The sequence below is a fragment of the Mus caroli genome, chromosome 13 (genome assembly GCF_900094665.2).
Source record: "Mus caroli chromosome 13, CAROLI_EIJ_v1.1, whole genome shotgun sequence".
In the NCBI taxonomy this organism is placed as follows: Eukaryota; Metazoa; Chordata; class Mammalia; order Rodentia; family Muridae; genus Mus; species Mus caroli.
In genome coordinates, this window is record NC_034582.1 from 44,619,721 (window position 1) to 44,640,297 (window position 20,577).

The window sequence follows — 20,577 nt, forward strand, 5'->3', positions numbered from 1 at the left end:
CAGAAATCCGCCTGCCTCTGCCTCCCGAGTGCTGGGATTAAAGGCGTGCGCCACCACGCCCGGCTAATATTGACTCTCTTAAGCCCAAAATAAGAAAAGAACTGTTGGAGCTGACGAGATGGCTCAGCGGGTAAGAGCACTGACTGCTCTTCTGAAAGTCCTGAGTTTAAATCCCAGCAATCACATGGTGGCTCACAACCACCCATAGTGAGATCTGACGCCCTCTTCTGGTGCTTCTGAAGTCAGCTACAGTGTATTTATGTATAACAAATAAATCTTTAAAAAAAAAAAAAAAAAAAGAGCTTGATATAGCTGTCTCCTGTGAGGTTCTACCAGTGCCTGGCAAATACAGAAGTGGATGCTCACAGCCATCCATTGGATGGAGGACAAGGTCCCCAATGAAGAAGCCAGAGAAACCAGGGCGCTGAAGGGGTTTGAAGCCCCATAGGAGGAACATCAATATGAACTAACCAGTACCCCCAGAGCTCCTTGGAACTATACCACCAATCAAAGAAAACACATGGTGGAACTTGTGGCTCTAGCTACATATGTAGCAGAGGATGGCCTAGTTGGTCATCAATGGGAGGAGAGGCCCTTGGTCCTGTGAAGGCTCGATGCCCCAGTATAGGGGAATGCCAGGACCAGGAATGGGAGTGGGTAGGTTGGGGAGCAGGGGGAGGGGATAGGGAATTTTTGGAGGGGGAGCTAGGAAAGGGGATAACATTTGAAATGCAAATAAAGAAAATATCTTTAAAAAAAAAAGAAAGAAAGAAAGAAAAGAAAACTGTTTAAAAATAAGAATGAGCTAGGGCCAGAGGTACGGCTGAGAACTTGCGTGCATACACTGTGCTTACAAAGGGCCCTAGTTCAGTTCCCAGCACCCACAGCAGGAAGCTCACAATCTTCTGTAACTCCAGCTCCCCAGATCTGACATCTCTTCTGGTCTCTATGAACACTTGCATTCATATTCATAGGTGTGTGCACAGAATTTTTTAAAAGATTAGAACTGTATAAATAAAACAAAAGTCAAAAGTGAACATTAGGCCAGCAAGATGGCTTTGTGGGTAAAGGTGCTGGCTGATGCACCGCCTCCTTCAGGTCACAGTGTGCCCTCCACAGGTACATTCTCATGAGTGCATGCGTGCACTTGGACACAAACACATAAATATAAAGGGAAACAGCAACAGACCCAAAAATTCCTTTAAAGGGGGGGGGGTAAATAAAAAAGATAAATTGACACACTTTAGCCTGTTTAAGAAATGAGCAATAAGACATTTGAGAAGAAATTAAATTGGTAGTAGAACTATATCCCAGCGGGAATCTGATACAGAAGCAGCTTAGAGGACATAATCGCATTCCAACAAGGTGAAAGATGAAGCACTGGACGAAAAGCAGCTCTAAGACCCATATTTGGGGGCTGGAGAGATGGCTCAGTGGTTAAGAGTACTGGCTGTTCTTCCAGAGGGCCCGAGTTCAATTTTCAGCAGCCACATGGTGGTGACTTACAGCTGTTGTCACTCCAGTTCCAGGAGATCCAACACCTTCACACAGACAGACATACATGCAGCCAAAACACCAATGTACATAAAATAAAAATAAATATTTTTTAAAGGAGCCATATTTTAAGCAAAGTGTTAATGGGGCAGGTTCCTTGGAACTGCTTATAAAAATTCTGTACCACAGAAGAGAGAAGATTGAGGAAGAACAGGTCAGAAGGGACCTTGAATTTTAAAATCTTAGGATACCTCAGCCTCCTCTCATTGGAACAAATGAGAAAGCCTGCTGGGGAAAGGGCAAAGGTGCAGCCACAACCCTTTAATGAAGTTGTCCAGTATGGATCAGCAAACTCCGTGGAAGCAGGTGCCATTCATCAAGAGAAAGCCACCTGCCCTTTATAAGCAGAAAGCAGTGGATGAATGATCACTATGATAATCACAGGCCCAGAGTCTGAAGGTAGGGATGTGGCTACTTTTACCTAGAATTTAAAGGATGTGTTAGGAGCCATGAGAACCCAGGAAATGGACAGGGCCCAAGGGCAGGGCCACCACAGAACTGTAGGAGCTGAGCCTTTAGCCTAACAGGTGCTGTTCACTGAGTCCAGTAAAAGCCTGCACTGCTGACTTGGGCACAGTGCTCCTGTGAAGGTGGGGCCACTACCAAGAACCGCTGCAGGGGTATGCCCACTCCCAGTGCTTTCTGAAGATGCTGCTGTCCCCTCTGCAGGGCAGAGTCATCCCATGACAATGATCTGAAGCCTTAGGATCTGTTTCTGCTTGTCCCATTGGGTTTCAAACCTTTTTAGGACCCACCACTCCTGGCTGCCACCCCCATTCCTTCCCTTTGGGATCGTGAGGGAATCTTGTCTTGTGATCACACCACAACCATAATGTTTGATTCCCAAGCACGGAGCAGTTTGCTGAATGAATGAATGAATCAGGGAAGGCCTTAGCAGTTTGGAGGTTTCTGATATGGAGTCATGAACTTGAGTTCAGTGGAAAGCCAGAGTCCAAATGTTACCCTCCCCAAATTCCTGTGTTGACACTGATTTCTAAGGTGCTAGTACTAGGAGCCGGGGCATCTGGGAGGTGATTAAGTCATGGAGGCAGAGGCCTGACTATTGGAAAAACACCCTCAGCTACATGAGGAGTTCAAGAGCAGCCTGAGGTAGAGACTGTCTCAGAAACAAAAGGTGTTTTCTTCCTATTCCAAGACATGACAATCCTTGGCATAGATCTACTTAGTAATAGAACATCAAACACATGCAAAAACTTAGAACTTTCAAGAAAAAATAGATGAATCCACTGTCACACACAGACACTTCAATCCAGCTGAACAGGAATGACCAGATCTGGGCATCCTAGAACACATCTGTAATCCCAGCAGAGAGAAGGCAGAGGCAGGAGGATTGTGAATTCTAGGCCTCTGAACTACGCAGTGAGTTTCAGGCCAGTGTCAAGACCTTGTCTCAGAAAACCCAGGGGTGAAACTTTGAGGTAGAAGAGTACTTGCCTAGCATGTACAAGAGCTCAGAATTTGACTCACTCGGGGTGTGTGTGTGTGTGTGTGTGTGTGTTGCTCGTGCATGTGCGTGCACAGGAAAGAAGAGCAGAAAATCAGGACAGTTTGACCCAGCACCGCCAGTCAACCTAAGGTAGTTGACAGCTACATCTTTCAACAACAGAAAATAAACTTTTCAGAAGATCATGTGGAGTGTACGGCACAACACCTAATTCTGGGCCCAAGGCACACCTTAAGCTGTAAGAACAGAAACGTACGATGGGTTCTCCAAGCCCATGGTGGAGTTCAACAAGAAATTGTTAACAGAAAGAAAGCTGGGAAGTCCCCAGATATTCGGAGATTAAACAGCACCCTTCTGCAGAGCACAAGAACAAATATCCAGGGATGCAAGATTGCAGTGAACTAAATGAAGGCAGAAAAACATCTTAATGCATGTCATGTTAGGTAGCTAAGGCATTCATAAAGGGGAAAAACTTGGCCAAAGGTCAGTGGGATAGGATATAGAAAATTGGTACAGGAAATGACCAAAAAAGCTGGTTCTTTGAAAAGATTTTTTTTAAAGGGAGGAGAGGAACATTTAACCAAGTTCACTTGGGGTGTGGGGTGGGGGAAGAAAATACACAGTACAGATGCTAGAAATGAAGAAGGAGATAGCATTAGCACTCACATGTCATACAAAGTGCTTACAAGTTCAGTAATAGGTGAAATAGACCCATTCCTTGGAATACAGCCTACCAAGAGGAACAGGTAATGCAAGTTAAGCCTCCATTAAATCATTTTTTTTCCTTTAATATTAACATTTACTTTCATTTTACACGCATGGGTGTTTTGTCTGCATGTAAGTCTGTGCATCATATGCATGCAGTTCCCACAGAGGCCAGAAGAGGGCATCAGATCCCCTGGAACTGGAGTTAAAGACAGCTAGCTATGAGCTGTCTTGTCTTGTGGCTATTGGGAAATGAGCCTGGGTCTTCTCTAAGTGCAATCTGTTCTTAGCCACTGAACCATCTCTCGAGTCCCTTTTAAAAATCTTAAATTTTTATTTTATTGTTAAAAGATATTTATTTTAGATAGGGTTAAAGTGAGGAGGAGGAGGACTATATATATTTTTTGCTTTATTTTAGTTTTTACATTTATGTTGTATGTATGTGGGGGAGTACATGTGTCATCATGTGTCATGGTGCACATGCGAGATCAGAAGATGACTCCCCTTCTGCTTTGTGGATTCCAAGTTCAAGTTCAGATCAAGCTTGACTACAGTAAAGTGCCTTATTTGCAGAGCCATCTTACCAGCCCTTACATGAAGGGCAAAAACAAAAACAAAAAACCCTGCTGAGCAGTAGTAGCCCTTGGTAGCACTTGGGAGGCAGAGGCAGGTGGATCTCTATGCTGTGCATTCGAGGCCAGCCTGGTCTACAGAGAAAGTTCCAGGACAGCCAGGGCTACACAGATCCTATCTTGAAAACAAGCAAACAAACAAAAATCCTTTCTTAATGGGTTGAAATGTGCTCAAAAAGATAGTAATGGCCCATTTAATTACTATAGCTCACCCACTGGACAGGAATGTAATAAGGATTGAGGGTGAGAAATGTATTGTTTGAGGATGCTTCAGGCAGGATCTTACAGGTTTCCCTAAAACTCACCACCCTAAAACTCGTCTCAGGCGTTGAGATCACTTTAGGTGTGCTATTGGTCCTGCCTGTGATCTGATAGAGTGCTATCCAAAAAAAAAAAAAAAATGGTCTTGGATTGGTTGTCAGTGTATACTGAAAACTCTGGGGCAGTTATTTGCATTGTTTTAGATACCATACTAAAATGATGAGCTATAAAAGAAAATGCCAAACTAGCTTCATTAGAGTTAAAAGAAAAAATGTGCTTCAGCAGGCACTTAAGGGCTGGAGAGATGGCTCAGCACTTGAGAACACGTGTTGCCCTTGCAGAGAACTGCAGTTCAATTCCCAGCATCCACAGTAGGTGACCTACAGGGGGTCTGTCACCCTCTTCTGGACTCCATGCTCACTGCACACACGTGTGTGTGTGTGTGCACATACATGTCCACATTGAAACCTACATATGCACATAATTAAATCTTTACAAAGGAAGCTAGGGCTCAAGAGATGGCTTCGTGGTTAAGAGCACTTGTGGCTCTTGCAGAGGACCTGCACAAGGGTGGTTTCCAGCACCCACGCAGTAGCTCACACCCACCTGTAATTCCAGGGGATCAGATGCTCCATTCTGACTTCTGTGGACACCAAGCATATATATGGTACACAGGCATACATACAGGCAAACACAGAAAGAAAATTAGTTTTTATAAGATTTGTTTAAGGGAAGATATTGAAAGGACAAGGCAATTACTAGAAAAAAAATATACTTTTGTGTATCTGATAGGTGCATAGATGAGCAGTGCCCAAATATATAAAGCATCATTTCTCTCATGCTTTTTTTGAGACAGGGTCTCGTGTAGCCCATTGTGAACTAGAACTCCTGATCCTCATGCTACACCGTTGGGGTCCTGGAATACAGGCCATGCTCCACCACACCTGTGTTATGTAGCAATGAGGACTGAACCCAGAGCTCCATGCAGTAAGCATTCTACCAACTGAGCTACACACCCTAGTCCCAGAACTCCTAAACGTTTGTTTGGGTGGATGGGTGAGGGCCCCCCAGGGTGTGCATGTAGAGGTCAGAGGGCAACTTTTGGGAGTCCTGGGAATTGAACTCAGGTCATTAGGTGGGCTACCATGTGCCTTCCCCCACAGAGCCATCTTGGCTCTCTTGTAGGTCAACAGTAAGATGGCAGGTGTAAAAAATGAAGACTACAGATGTCTGAAGAGCAGAGGCTGTTGCTCAGAACCTCCCCTCAGTGGAGCAGGCCCTTGCACTTAACAGAGGAGGAGGCTTTTTAGTGGGGAGGGGGAATTACTTGGAGGCTGTGGTTAGGGAGGTTGGATCAGAGAGGGGAGTGTGTTTGGCTTTCTGGTTGGTCCTAAGTTGGAAACAGGTTATTGATCGAGTCCTGGTGTTTGGGACTGATTGTTCTAGAGGTTAATATTTAGCCTGCAGGACTGAGTCCCTAGAGATAGCATCCCGCTTCCTGCCGGCTGCCCAAGCAGGCTGCCCTCCTTGGCTGGTTTCTACAGATAAGGGTTGCCTTCCAGTTCAGGCCACTGTGGGTGGGATCAAAGTTCCATTTTTATAGATGGTCTGTCTGGATGGACCTTGTCCATTTTGTTGATCAAGATCTCACAAGCAACCCAATTTAAAGTTGGGTGAAATGTTTGAATAGATGTGTCAGAAAGAAAATGCAAATCAAAACATAGTAAGTACCTAAGTGTTATTAGCAAAGCAAGCCAGTCAGACACCACACACCAGGTACAGGTACACACATACCATGCACATATAAATGCCACACACATGCTCTCACTCTCAAAGTTGTGGTCACACCCCGTCATAGGTGCATTGCCACAAAGCACCTATGCACCTACACATCATGTACGAGTCATGTATACACACAGGACACACAAAAAAGACCCAGGAGTTTCTATGTCTATAATTGTTTTGTTTTGAAACAGGTTCTAAAGTAGCCCCCAGCTGGCTTCCAACTCTGTATATAACCAAGGTGACTTTGAACTTCTGATTCTCCTGCTTCTGTTACAGGCATGTGACATGACAGCCAGCTAGAATTTTTCTTTTTTTTTTTTTTTTTTAACATACATACAATCTGCTATTTTACAGCTCAAGCTGGCCTAGGATTCTTAGCAATCTATCTACCTCTGTGTCTTGAGTAATGAGATGGGCACCCCTCATGCCAACTTATCCCAAGAGTTCTACTCAAGAGCAATAAAACAAAACATCTACTCAAAGACTCGGACTCAAAGAGTTATACCATGATTATTTATACTGACAAAAAAATCTACTTGCTTCTGAGCTCGCCGATGGGCATGCAAGCACACGGCAGTGTGCTCCGATGGGCATGCAAGCACGCGGCGGTGTGCTCCTGGGATGGAATGCTAGAAGTTTAAAATGACCCTAGAACAAACCGTGCCCATTGGGTTCCAAGAGCTTATTACTGCAGCCCAAAGCTTGCTTGTCAGAACTTGTGAAGCTGGAGACAGGCTGGAAGGCTCCTCCGGCTCCAGCTGCAGGTCAGCCCTCCATCCTGGTCCTCGGAGTAGACCCTCCACAGCGGTGGCTTTGAGGAGTGTCACAGTGGACATCTTCCTCCCATCTACAGCCCCTGGCCCCTCGGAGTCCAGGTTATTGGCCTTCCTCTCTCTGGAGGCTGGGAGGCTGCCTGGGATCTGGCCTCCTCCTCGGTCATCTTCTGGTCTGGAGTACTGAGTGATTTCCACAGCTTGACTCAGATAATGCTGGGATCGCATTAGGGGGAGACAAGAGGGTTCCTCTATGCCAATTATAGTGCTTTTGATTGTAAACAGCTGGAAGCTGGCTTCTCTGATGACTCCTGTTGCATCTTAACTGTGGGAAGGCACCTAGGCACCAAGAGGAGCTTGACCAGGTTTTGGCTGCTGTGTGTGTGTGTGTCCCCCGAAGTCCCCAGGGTATAGAGCCTTTGTGAACTGGGGTCTTGTGAGTGGATTTTGAGTCATCTGATGTGTCCCTGCTGGTGACTGTGGCGACACTGGTCCTTTCTTCAGCTTGGCCTTTTGTTCCCTGGCTGATGAGGTAAGTGGTTTTGCCTCACTGTATGCTCTTGTCATGATGTTCCACCACACTGCAGACTGCGAAGCAGAGGACACAAGGCATGAACTAAAACCTGTAAAATCTTGAACCAAAGTGAACCCTTTTTAATGACCTCAGACATTTTGTAACTTTAACCAAAAGCTCACTATCACATGACTTTTTGTTTTTAGATAGGATCTTGCTAGGTAGTCAAGGCTGGCCTGGAACTCAGTCCTCCCACCTCAACCTGCTAAGTGCACAGCTCTGCACCACCAAGCCTGCTCTCCCATTCTCCGTCTCCTTTCCATGTGGCTCCATCCTCAGAGCAGACAGGTTGCAAACTGGCTTCAGGAGCTGTTGCTGGCTCTGCATGGCCCATCGCCCCATCCACGAAGACAGAAAGCTACTTCCCACCCATAAAACAAAATGCTGCTCTCATCCAGGGACTTTGTCAGTCGCTTATCTGCTTGTGGGAAAATGCCACAGGTGGTGTGGGTCATAGAGCTAGGAAAGAAGGACTCTAGGATCTCGCTAAGGCTAATGAAATGTCTCTACCTGGATTTCATGAGTACTGTCTTGTGGGCTCCCAGGGAAGCCATGGTGGGATTGTAGGTACCATATGCAGAATTGTAACCTGCAGGTCTCCAGGTTATCTGGGATCACAGACCACAGGGTTGAAAGGCCCCCACTGGCATACCAGTCTTAGACAGATAGCACAAGCCTATGCCACCTCTTCCTTAGGGGTTTCCTGCAGCCCATGTGGAAGGAGCTCCCAGCCTAGCATTTCCTCCAGATACCCCAGTCCTGCGGTGTCAGCATGTGGACTGTTCTAATTCACAAGAGTTAAAAATTCAAAGATTTCCAACTGCCCAGCCCAGTACAGAAGCATCTTCCTTGTGAGGGATTCCTACTGGAGCTGGAGATTGTGACTTTTCTCAGTTTCATAATAATCCAAACAAAAGAGAGAGAATGGAGAGCCAGTGGAGATGTGAGGGGGCCGGCCTGAAATCTAATATCCTTTCTTATGCCTTTCTATGACTAGAGGGTATTCTGGCAGGCCTGGTCTGCCTTACATGCCTTGGAACCCAGGTGAGGATGAAGCCAGCCTCACTTGAAAATTCTGAACTTTGTCATCTTGATGTGGAATGTCCCTCAAAGCCCGTGTTGAAGGTTTGATAAGACAGCCTTTATTGGGAGATGGAACTTTTAAAGGGTGGGACTTGGGGCCAAGAAATGTGACTCATTTGCTTAGTGTACCTAGCTCTGGGCTCAATATCCAGCCCGAAGTAACTAGATGTGGTGGCAGACACTCCAGGGAAGGGGTGATAGGGGGTCAGAAATTCAGGGCGAGCTTCACCTACACAGTGAACTTGAGTGGAGCATGGATACAGGAAACTCTGTCTCAAATAAAATATATAGGGCCTAGTAGGAGGAAGTGAGGTCATTGAGGGCATGTCTTTGGGGTGATAGAGTTGGGACTCTGTCTACTTCTAGGCACTACAAAGCAAACAGTTTACCACCTCATAACCACCAGAATGTGCTGTGTCTACAGGCTCAAAGCAACAAGAACGAGTGAGCAGGAACGGAAGCTGAGCCAAACTTGACTATCTCGGGAATTCTGTCACAGTACTAGAGAGGTGCTGTCTGACTCAGGACCAGCAGTGCTAGACAGCACAGTGCTAAACACCTCTGTTAGTCACCACTGGGGTTTTCAGAAGCCTTAAGAAGGGCAAAGGGCTGTCTTCCAGGAAGGAGGGACTGTGGAGGCTTTAGCTGGCTTTCAGACCTCTCTGAAGAAGGATAACTGTAACACAAAACTGCCAGCACTAAGAGGCTGAGGCAGGAGGAGTGTGTGTGTGTGTGTGTGTTAGACATTGGCTATCTTTCTCAATTGCTCCCCACCCACTTATAATTTTTTTAAATAAAGTTTCACTATGTAACCTTAGCTGATATGGAATTCACTGTGTAGACCAAGCTGGCCTTGAACACAGAGCGTCACCTGTTTCTGCCTCCTCCTGAGTGCTGGGATTAAAGGTGTATGCTACGTGCACAACTTCCACATGCATGCAGGTGCCCACAAAGGCCAAATAGGACATGGGGAAAGGAGGAATCGGAGAGGTAGTTCAGTGGTTAAGAGCGTTTGCAGCTCTAGCAGCGCCTATGTTCAGCTCATAACACCTGAGTCTGTGATTCCAGTCCTGGGGATCCAGTGTCCTCTCTGGCCTCCATGGCCCCAGGCTTACAGGTGGTGTATACTATCCGTGCAGGCAAAACACTTTGACACCTAAGATAAGTCTAAAAGGATACACCTGTAACCTCAAAGTTCAGAGTCATCCTTGGCTTGAGGCCAGCTTGGGACCCCTATCTCAAAAACAACAAAACCCAAGCAGTCATGTGACCTTATGTACCAAAGCCGTGCCACTTGGTTTCTAATGTTTGTGACAGTTGAAATCAAATGCTAACAGTTAGTTTTGTTCCTAAAGGTTGTGTCACGCATCTGTCTTTCTGTTCTCATCAAGTTTTAGGGGCAGCTTGCCAATTTCTGCAGTGTCTTGCTAGAAACATTAGTTACATCTATTGTGTTTTAGCACAGACAGCATAAGAGAGAAATGTTATGTTTCACTGCTGCTCGATTAATACCTTTAACTTCGAGCGGACTAGAAATGAGCCAGGTGTGATGGTGTGTGCCTGAAGTCCCAGCTACTTGGGAAGCACAAGTGTTTGACACCAACCTAGGTGACCTAGTGAGACGTCTAGAGGATGGAGAAAGAGAAGAAGGAAAGGGAGGACGGGAGAGGAGAGGAGAGGGAAGGAGGAGAGAGAACCACATGCCCTGCATACTGTCCTGTGGCTGCAGGGCTTTCTCATCACATGGTTTCCACTTGCTGTGGAATAGCCATACTATGTCTGTTTCTAGCTGAAGGCCAGGGAGGCAGTTTCCATTTTGCTGGGGCAGGTCTCTTCAGCAGCCGCTGCTCCAGAATCAGTACAGTGGTTGGGGGCGGGAAGGTGGGGAGCTATGTGGAGCCAGTGGTGGGATACCCTGCTAGCGGGTGGGCTGTAGCAGCTAGGAGTCAAGGTCAGGGTCACCAAGCAGGAAGTGACCGTGGTAGGTGAAAGCTTTGGGAGAGGACTCTCTTCGCCCAAGTGTTAGAGCTCGTCTGTAACAGATACTCCCAGACAATCTTTGATAAAATAACTCTCGTGCTTTATCCCTTGAGGACAGGGTCTTATATACATTCTGGGGAGGGTTGAGGTCTAAAAACCGATGCTTTCTATTGTTTTGGTCTGAGATGTTAGGGATGCCTCATCTGCATGTGGAGGGGCTTTGGGCACTGCCCTTGACTGATTGTCAGGTCTTTGTCATGGGGTGCTGTGGTCATGTGTACCTAACCATCCTCACATATGAGGGTACCAGGGTTTCTGAACCCACTCGACCTTACCAAGTGTCCTTGCATGGTCCACTGCCCCCACCCCTATATCTGTAAACTTCCTCATTCCTCTCTAGAACCCCTCAACCATTTCCCATTAAACTTGAAGTGCCTATCTCTCCTGGCCTTCCATGGCCCTCTGTGTAGCTCTCGGAATCAAGAATATCCCTACCTCAGGACCTCTGCTTTTGGTCCTCTCACCAAAGGTCTTTTTCTTCATCTCTTCCCATTGCCCTCTGTTCTTCTGACCCTCACTGCCATTAGAGCTCCTTGGCTTCTCTGCTCTGGGCACTGTGCCGTGCTCTCTGCGAATCGAATTTCCCTTGCTGGAAGGTGTATACAATTTCAGTTGTCACAGCTGGCACGGGGGTGGCTGCTGGCATCTAGTGGATGAATGCCAGGGACACTGGTCACCCTTCTGTTCTTTGTACTCCACATGTGGAATAAGGCTTTTTTTTTTTTTTTTTTTTTTTTTTTTTTTGGTCAGGAAGTGGCTTGTACGTCTGTGGGGGCTGATAGGTCAGAGTCAACAGCAGCGAGAAACCTAAAGGTGTGTCCAATCCAAAGGCTGTGAGCTCCTGAGAGGTATTTTAGTTTAAGCACTCGGGCAGGAAATCCCTGAGAAGGCAGTGTTAACCTTTCTCTCAGACTTAGGTCCCTTTCGGGCCTTTAGCCTGATGGTTGGAGCCCCTCCGTGTGGCTTTGTGCAGTGCTATGGTCTGAATGTTGGTACCTCCCACCTCCTACATGTATATGGTCGAACCCTGCCCCACAGCGTGATGGTACTAGGAAATGGAACCTGTCGAAAAGGGGTCCTACTCACCCTTTGGGTCATGTGTGAGCACACAGTAGGTGCTGTCTGTGGGGAGCCCTGTCCACCAGATCCTCCTCAAACTTGGATGCCAGCCTCAGAATGACAAGAAATCAACTTTGTTTATAAGCCCCACTCCCCAGTCTGCAGCAGCTAGGGCAGACAGCACAAGCCTGACTGATTAAACACCAACTCATCCAGAAGTACCTCCTAAGCACCTCCTGACCTAGTCAAGGTGACACATGAAAATAACCCTCACGCCATCCCACAAAACCACACCGCTCTAGTCCAAACACCAGGAGTGTGGAGACAGAAAAGCTCTAGCCTAAGGTTGAGGTAGGATTTATCTCCATTCAAAGGTGTGTCTAGGACAGGTTCCATGAAAAGGCATTTGCTTGCTTGACTTGTTGATTTTTATGATAGTAGGAATCTAACCCAGTGCCTTGAACATGAATAAGCAAGGTGGGTCAAGAGCCCCACTATGGAACTGCACCCCAAAACTCTTCACATGTCCTATTTAATAGGTATTGCCATGGTGTCTCCCAGAAAGATTACCCCCAACAAGCTACTTCTTTACCGTGTCTGAGGGAGCTGGGCATGGTGGCTCATGACCCTAAACCCAGCTCTTGGGAAGCAGACGCAGGAAGACTGCTGAAAGTTTCAGGCCAGCCAGGGCTACTGAGCTGCATCCTGTCTCACTCAGACAATGTAAAACAAAATAACAGTGGGTGAGAGAATGTATTTTATTTTCTTAGTCTCACTGTGGAATGGCTCATGTCTAGTTGACAGGACCTAGAATGACATTGGAGACAACCCTCATGGCATGCCTGTGAGGGATTGTCTTGACTAGGTTAATTGAGGCAGGAGGAGGACTCACCCACCCTGGGCAGCACCATTCCCTGAGGTAGGGTCCAGAACTGAACAGAAAGGACGAAAGTGCCCAGCACCAGCATCTATAGCTCAGTGCTTCCTGACAGACAAATGCAATCTGGCCTCAAGCTCCTGTGTGCTGGAGTGTAGTCCCTCAGACTGTGAGCTAAATAAAACTTCCAGCTTGCCTTGTGTCTGGTATTTGGTCACAGGAAGGCAAGAAGTAACTAGTACTCATTGTGAACTACTCATGCCTTCCTTTTTCTTATCAAAGAGATACATAATCAAGTCTTCAATCAGCCAAAAAAACTATGTTGCCCTCTAAGGTGAACTTGTTGCTTTTTTTGAGTCAGGGAGTAGGCCAAGGTGCCATAATTTGCTACTAGCTGAGGCTGGCCTGCCTATACCTCCAGAGAGCTGAGATTACCCGGTTGCCAGATGCAACCCCATGCTAGACTGGGTCACTTGTCTCCTAATTAGTTTTCTGATAGTTTGCTGACTGTTAACACGATGCCTCTGAGTCATCAGTGATCATTAGAAGTGGCTTTGCTAGCTCCACACGTTGTCGCTAATCTGAGGTGGGTTCACTGGGAGAGGCTGAGGTTAGTATCTGGCCTGAGTTGTCTGCGGGGGGGGGGGGGGGGGGGGGGGGGGGGGGGGGGGGGGGGGGGGGTGGAGGGCCAGTGGGAAGGGACATCTTTTCCCTGGAGTGGGATCTCCTCGGGTCCTAGGTACCCTCCTAAAGTCTCCTGGATAGGGAGGTCCCCCCTGAGCAGCCCTAAGCCTGGCCACCTTCTAACTTCCCTCTGCACAGCCTCACCTTTAGCTTCCGTGCAGGGGGACTTAGTTTCTTCCTCTTGGTCCTGCAGAAGGAGCATCTTTCCGGGGCCAGATGTGCCTGGGGGCTGTTGGCTCCATTCTAGTCTCTGAGTAGCCTTGACTCTGTGTCCCCTTAGTCCCAGCCTGAAGGCATCCTGTAGCCCTGTGTTATTTGCTGTGAAATGGCTCCTGCTTGTCTGCCCACCTCTGGGCACCTACCAGATGTTTTGAGGGTCTGGAAACTCCCTTTAGGTAGCTTGGGGGTCATGGGTACCACCATTTCTCTGCATATGCAGATATTCTCACAAATGCCTGCATTTCCTCTGAAGTACAAAGGGGTGTGGTTGCTGCTGACCAAGCCTGCCCTGCAGCATACTCCTGCTCTTTGTCACCTGGCCCACAGCACTTGCATAACCCAGTGACTCAGGGAACTTCCCGTATGCTGAGATTTTGTAGCCACTGTTCCCATCGATTGTCCCAAAGGCTGGGCCCCTCCCTCGCCCACACGTGTGGGTGACTAGACTACACCTGCCTGCCTCTCATGAGTTCCTCCCAGGACAAGAGTCTTGTGCTTCCTGCCATCTCGTCCTGTTCCCTGGGGAAGAGAGGCACCAGGTCCCTTTAGCCAAGAGAAGGGAGATGCCTAGAGTTTCAGGGTCATCTCCAGGGCTTGACCCCCACCCCAGCCCATGCTTCCAATGTACACTTGTGGCTCTTCCAGAGGACCAGAGTTCGATTCCCAGCACCCAAGTGGGGTAGCTCACAACTGCTTTTAACTTTTAATATTTAAGAAGTAAAACATTAGAAACCCAAAAACAGGGGTTCTGGTTTTTGGGCTCCATGGACATGTGCAAATACACAAAGAAAAATAAAATATTTTTTAAATGGTCTCTGTTTCTGACTTTCACAGTCCTATTCTTGGTAGACATCTACCTCCCAGTGTCCTACTGCCTAACAGGGTTCCTGCTTCCTGCGTTCCTCCTGTCATGGTATCACCTTTTGTTTGCCGAGGCATAAACTCTCTTAAATGTACCATTAGCAGCTCTAGCCAGGACTGAAGGACCATGTGGACACAGACATCCTCTTCTGGATGTCAGCAGTGCATGTGTGTAGGCATTCGTGCCCCAAAGTGAGAGTTCAGTTTCATCCATCCGTCCTTCCATTTACCACCCGCCCATCCACCCATCCCTCATTCATTTTGTAGCTGTTTCCGGTGCTGCTGGGCATGGGAGCCAGGGCTTTATGGAAGTATCCTACCACTGAGTGACACCCTAGACATTATTATTATTTTTTAATATTGAGAAGTGAAACAGTAAATATCGAGTTTCCTGTGTATCTGTATTCCTGTTGTGAATTCATCAGTGGCCCTGTGTAGTTCTTCTGGCTTCGTGTCCACAGACATCACCTGGGGATCATTTGCAGGGTGACTCCAGGGTGAGTCAGGTCATCCCAGCATAGGAATGTTCTCCAATGTTTTGTTTCCTTTTCTGCTGTCAACCTTATGTTCTGTGATTCCTCATTTATTTTCAGTACCAGGCACATGTAATTTAACTGCTGCATGTGTTGTAAGGTCCAAAAGACCCCAGACTCAAATAGTATGCAAAGATAAAGAATATTTATTCTACAGAATCAACCAACATGTGGGGGGTGGGGGGATGTCAACCATTCTTTGAAATGGTGACCCGAGATAAAGGCAGGCAGGCCTTCTTAAAGGGGGCCAGGGGAACTCTCTAGAAGGATTAGGTAATCTAAAATTCCATTGGTGGGTGCTGGGGGGGGGGTCACAGGTAATCAGTGGTCTACAGCCCTATGTCATGAGCATTCAATTGTATGATGAAATAGGGCTGTCCAGCAAAGATAGTCCATTCTGAGATATTTCCCCATTTTTCTGGTTATTGCCAGGCTGTTCCTTGGGAAAGGGTTTTATGATCTTGTTCTGGATTTTATGGTCTGTTCCTAGAGCTGGTGTCTTATGACCTAGTTTCTGGGACGTATGGTCTATTCATAAAGCTGGTGCCTTATGACTTTTTTTGACATCAGGCCCAGTCCTCAGAGACAAATGGGATCCTTAAATGGGGACAAATGGGGTTTATAGTGTCCTTTCAGTCTTGTTTGGTGACATCATTGTAATGCATTCTTCTGCTTCTCTTGATTAATATTTAATTTACTTTAATCTTTGCACATTCTTGTGCATGTGTGCATGTATGTTCACGTGTGTGAGCAGGGCATATGCATGCCACAGCATTTGTGGGGAGGTCAGAGGACCACCTCAGACATCAGTGTTGGCCTTGCTTCGGGTTTGAGACAGGATCTCTTCCTGCCTGCTGTGTTCACCAGGCTAGCCAGCCTTGGAGTCTCTTTGGACTCTCCTGTCTCTGGCCCCCATCTAGCCAGAATGATGAAGTGAAAGAAACTCAATGAAAGACACCTCCCTCCACAAAAGGGTGAAAACCAATAGAGGAAGTCATTTGCTGCCTATCTCTGGCCTCTATACCCATACATGAACACACAAAGGGATGGAGATGGGGAAGGAGGCTTTAGGGTTGCATCAAGTAGCAACAGAAAGGACAGATCATTTTTGTCCTAGTTTTCCTTCCCAGTAGACAACCTCATGAAAAGCACCTTAGGGGAGAAACGCATTGGTTTGGCTCACAATTCCAGGTATAGACGATCACTGAGGGGAAGTTGAGGCAGGCTAGTCACATCATAGTCATAGTAGCAAGAAAATGAATGTCTGGGTGTCTTTATTCAGCTTTCTCCACTCTTTCACAGTTCAGGGCCTTCCCATGTCAATTAACAGGGCAATCCCTGACAACAGGCCAGCCTGATCTAGATAGCCATTCTTTTAGATTTCCTTCCCATTAGACTGTGTCAGGTTGACAAACCTAACTGCAACAGTTCTTCCGAGAGTCAGTCACGAGTTGGGGAGGGGCTCACGTGGTCCTGCAGAACCATAAGTGGCTGGTGGGGTCAGGGAAACTCATTGTTTAAGTTTCTCACCCACTCGTGACTCCACCCAGCTTGTATAGGTCATTCCAAAGCCTGTCACACAAACAACCCTGGTTAAACTAGTCACAAAAGAAAAAGATGGAGCTGAGGACCAAGGATTTGGAGGGAGGGGAGGGAGCTGGTGGGTGTGGGAGAAACAGAGTACAGAGGTAAAAGCTATCACAGTGCATTATATACATGTATTAGAATGTCAAAGAGCACATTTAATTAATAGAAGAAGAAAATAAGTTTTGTAAATCTCCTGCCCCACCCCAAACAACTTACACTGTGCTTGTTTATTTATTTGTTTGCTTTTTTGAGACAGGGTCTGTGGTTGGGTTTCTGATCTTCATGCCTTCCAGTCCCTAATGCTGGAATGACAGGGGTGGGCCACATGCGATTTGGGAAATGAACAGTGACATGTCTGCCATTGTAATGTCATGCCCTGCCTCCCACCTCTAAGTCCCTGGCTATCACCGATCTCTCTACTATGTCCATAATTTTACCTTTTCCATATGGTAGAGCTGAACTCACAATGTGCTGTCTTTTGGGGCTGGCTTCTGGGCTCGTTCCCTCTGTGTCTTCTCAGGACCCGGGACACTCGACAACTGACAGCTGTGTGTTGATGTGTATGGCCGGATACTGAGTTCCCCTATCGAAGGACACTGGCGTCCTCCAAATTCGGACAGTTTTGGACAAAGCTGATACCAATATCTATATACAGGTTTTTGAAAGGACATAGAGTTTTGTTTTTAGTTTTTTGAGACAGGGTTTCTTTGTGTAACAGTCCTGTCTATCCTGGAACTCACATTGTAGACAAGGCTGGCCTCAAACTCACAGAAACCCACCTGTTTCTGCCTCCCCAGTGTTGGGACTAAAGGAATACTCCAACATGCCCAGTTGAGGACATAAATCAGTGATTCTCAACCTGTGCTTCCTGACTCCTTTGCTGGTCAAATGACCTTTTCATAGGGCTCACTTGAGACCACCAGAAAACAGGACATTTATGTCACAATTCATGACAGTAGCAAAATTTCAGTTATGAAATAGCAACAAAAATAAATATTATGGTTGAAGGTCCCCACAACATGAAGACCTGTGTTAAACGGTCTCAGCATTAGGAAGGGTGAGACCGCTGGCATTTTCTTAAACACCAAGAAGCATATTAATTGACCACATAGTGAGATCACTCACGTTTACTTTTGTAAGAAACTGCTCTGCATCTTCTGGTTAATCAGTCTATTTTTTTCTTCTTTTTGGCATTTCCAGTAGCCATGGTGCTTGTCTTTCTTTCTTTCTTTCTTTCTTTCTTTCTTTCTTTCTTTCTTTCTTTCTTTCTTTCTTTCTTCCTTCCTTCCTTCCTTCCTTCCTTCCTTCCTTCNCTTCCTTCCTTCCTTCCTTCCTTCCTTCCTTCCTTCCTTCCTTCCTTCCTTCTTTTCCTTTTTCTTTTTCTTTTTCTTTTTCTTTTTCTTTAATTTAACTTACAATTCCCTACCGGTATTTGACAACCACTTTTCTTCTTAATTGCTAGCTGGTGAAATGTCTTATTAGATGATCTGCCTGCATTTTTACTGCTAAGTTTTAAGGGTTCTTTGTCTAGTTCAGGTAGCAGTCCTTTATCAGACGTGCCTTTTACAACTATAGCCCCCCACTCTGTGGTTTTTCTTGTTCTTTTGACACTGTCTACTGCAAAGCAAACTATTTAAGCTCTAGCTTTTAATTATCTCATCCATAGATTATACCGCTGATTTTTTTTAATTAGGTATTTTCTTCATTTACATTTCAAATGCTATCCCAAAAGTCCCCCAGACCCTCCCCCCCCATTGATGTTTTATTTAAAAAGTTATTTGTGGGCTGGGTGTGGTGATGTATGCTTTTGATCTCAGCACTCAGGAGACAGAGACAGGCAGATCTCTGAGTCTGCAGATAGAGTCTCAGGCCAAGCAGGGATACATAGTAAGACCTTGTTTCAAAAAAAAGAAAAGAAAAAAGAAAAGGAAAGGAAAGGAAAGGAAAGGAAAGGAAAGGAAAGGAAAGGAAAGGAAAGGAAAGGAAAGGAAAGGAAAGGCAAGGTGGATGTGGACAAAAGCTGGCTGAGTGAGAAATTAAAGATATTTGCTTTATCAGGTAAAGGTATTTGCTTCCCAAGTCTGATGACTTTAGTCCGAGCCTCAGAATCTACTTGGTAGAAGGAGAGAACCAACTTCCACAAACTGTCCCCTGACTTCTACCCATGTGCTGAGATCTGTGCCCTTCTCCTCTACAAAGTAAATAAATGTTTAAAGAGAAATGATAATTTCTCAGATTTGTTCATCTCAACTGGGCAGGGTTGTTCATATCTGTAATTTCCCATAAGCAGGAGATTGAGGCAGGAGGATCACTGAATTCCAGGTCACCCTGGGCTACAGAGTAAGACTATACCTCAAACCAAACCAAACCAATCCAAACCAAACCAAACCAAACCAAACCAAGCCAAACCAAGCCAGCAAAGAAACAAAGGATTTGTATCTCTCTCTGCTTACACTGCCAAGAACTTCTGGCACCCTCAGAAGAGTGTTCATAGATCAAGTTCCTGGTCTGGGAAGTCTGACATCCTGGCCTTATTTGAGTCTGATGTTTGCTATTTCTTTAAAGCTGGGTTTGGCCTTTTATCATGAGATATAATTTGTTGTTAAAATACGGTCATGAAAGTAGGTGAAAGGGACTCCAGTAATGAGTCCTTTAAGGATGTGAAGGGTTGGGGAGGGGAGGCCTTCAGCAGTTCTGGAGTTAGCAGCTGTCTTTCCCATGCTCTCAGGGCTATAAGGTCTTTGTCCTGTCCCCATCCTGTCTGGCCAGTGTCTCTCTCTCCTCGTGTCCCCTTTCGTGTGGTCTGGGGTTTGAACTCAGGTCTTTCACACTGCGGAGCCCTCTTCCCAGCTTCTCACTCGTACTTTTCAGTTCTCCCCCTCTGATGGGGTGGACTCAGGCAAGTTGCCTTCTCCCAGTCAGACGGGTCACTCTGAAGAAGGCCCTGGGAGGTAAGGCCTCTGGAAGAACACAGCCTTCCTTCTCATAATGGCTCCTTCTCCTCTCTGTTCAGTGCCTGGAGTTTTTCTCTAGTAGGTGAGTCACAGAAGTGGAGCAGTCCGTCTGTAACCCCCTGACCCCAACCAACCCCAGGGCTTTCAACTGCCAGCATTCACGCTGACATACAGTCTGTCCATTACAGATCAGTGGATTTCCTACCCAGTACCATGGTGTTGGTGAAAATTGGTCCTGGAAGGCTTCTTCTTTGGATGGCATAGTTCTCTGTGCTGGTTTCTTTCTATAGCTCAGATGCCACTAGTGACAACGAGGAGTTGAGAATGGGGGTCCAAGTGCCTGTGTTGAGCCTGGGACAGGGTAGAATCTGCCATGGCTCCCAGTGAGTGAAGGAGCTGTAAGAGAGGCCTTTTACAGAAGATTTAGGCACAGCTCTTTACAACGAAGCCCCCCTCCCAAGCCCCCTCCCCGCAGCCATCCTTAATGAGGGAAACAGCTATTGCTTGTCCAAACTCTGTTATTCATGGTGGATATGAATGCAAATGTCTTAGGGTGACTCAGGGACTAAATACCTTTTGCAGGAAGGGATGCCCAAGAAGGGAAGCTCATTGGTTAAACACTCGGAGCCTATCTAGATACCTCAGTAGCATGGAGAACTTTAGGTTTTCATGCTATGTGACCAGTTGTGGTCCTCTTAGTGGGGTATCATGGTCACGTGCTTCAGGACAGGTAGAGTCTGGGCAGGAACTGATTCTAATGCGTACAATGCTCAATTATGAGATTTACCAGGGGTTTTGAACCCACTTTAACCTTACCAGTTCTTCTGTCTCATGGCATGGTCCACCTGCCCCCTCCCCCTCAAGAAGCGTGACAGCATCAGGCAGACATAATGCTGGAGATGGAGACAAGAGTTTTACATCTTGATCCACA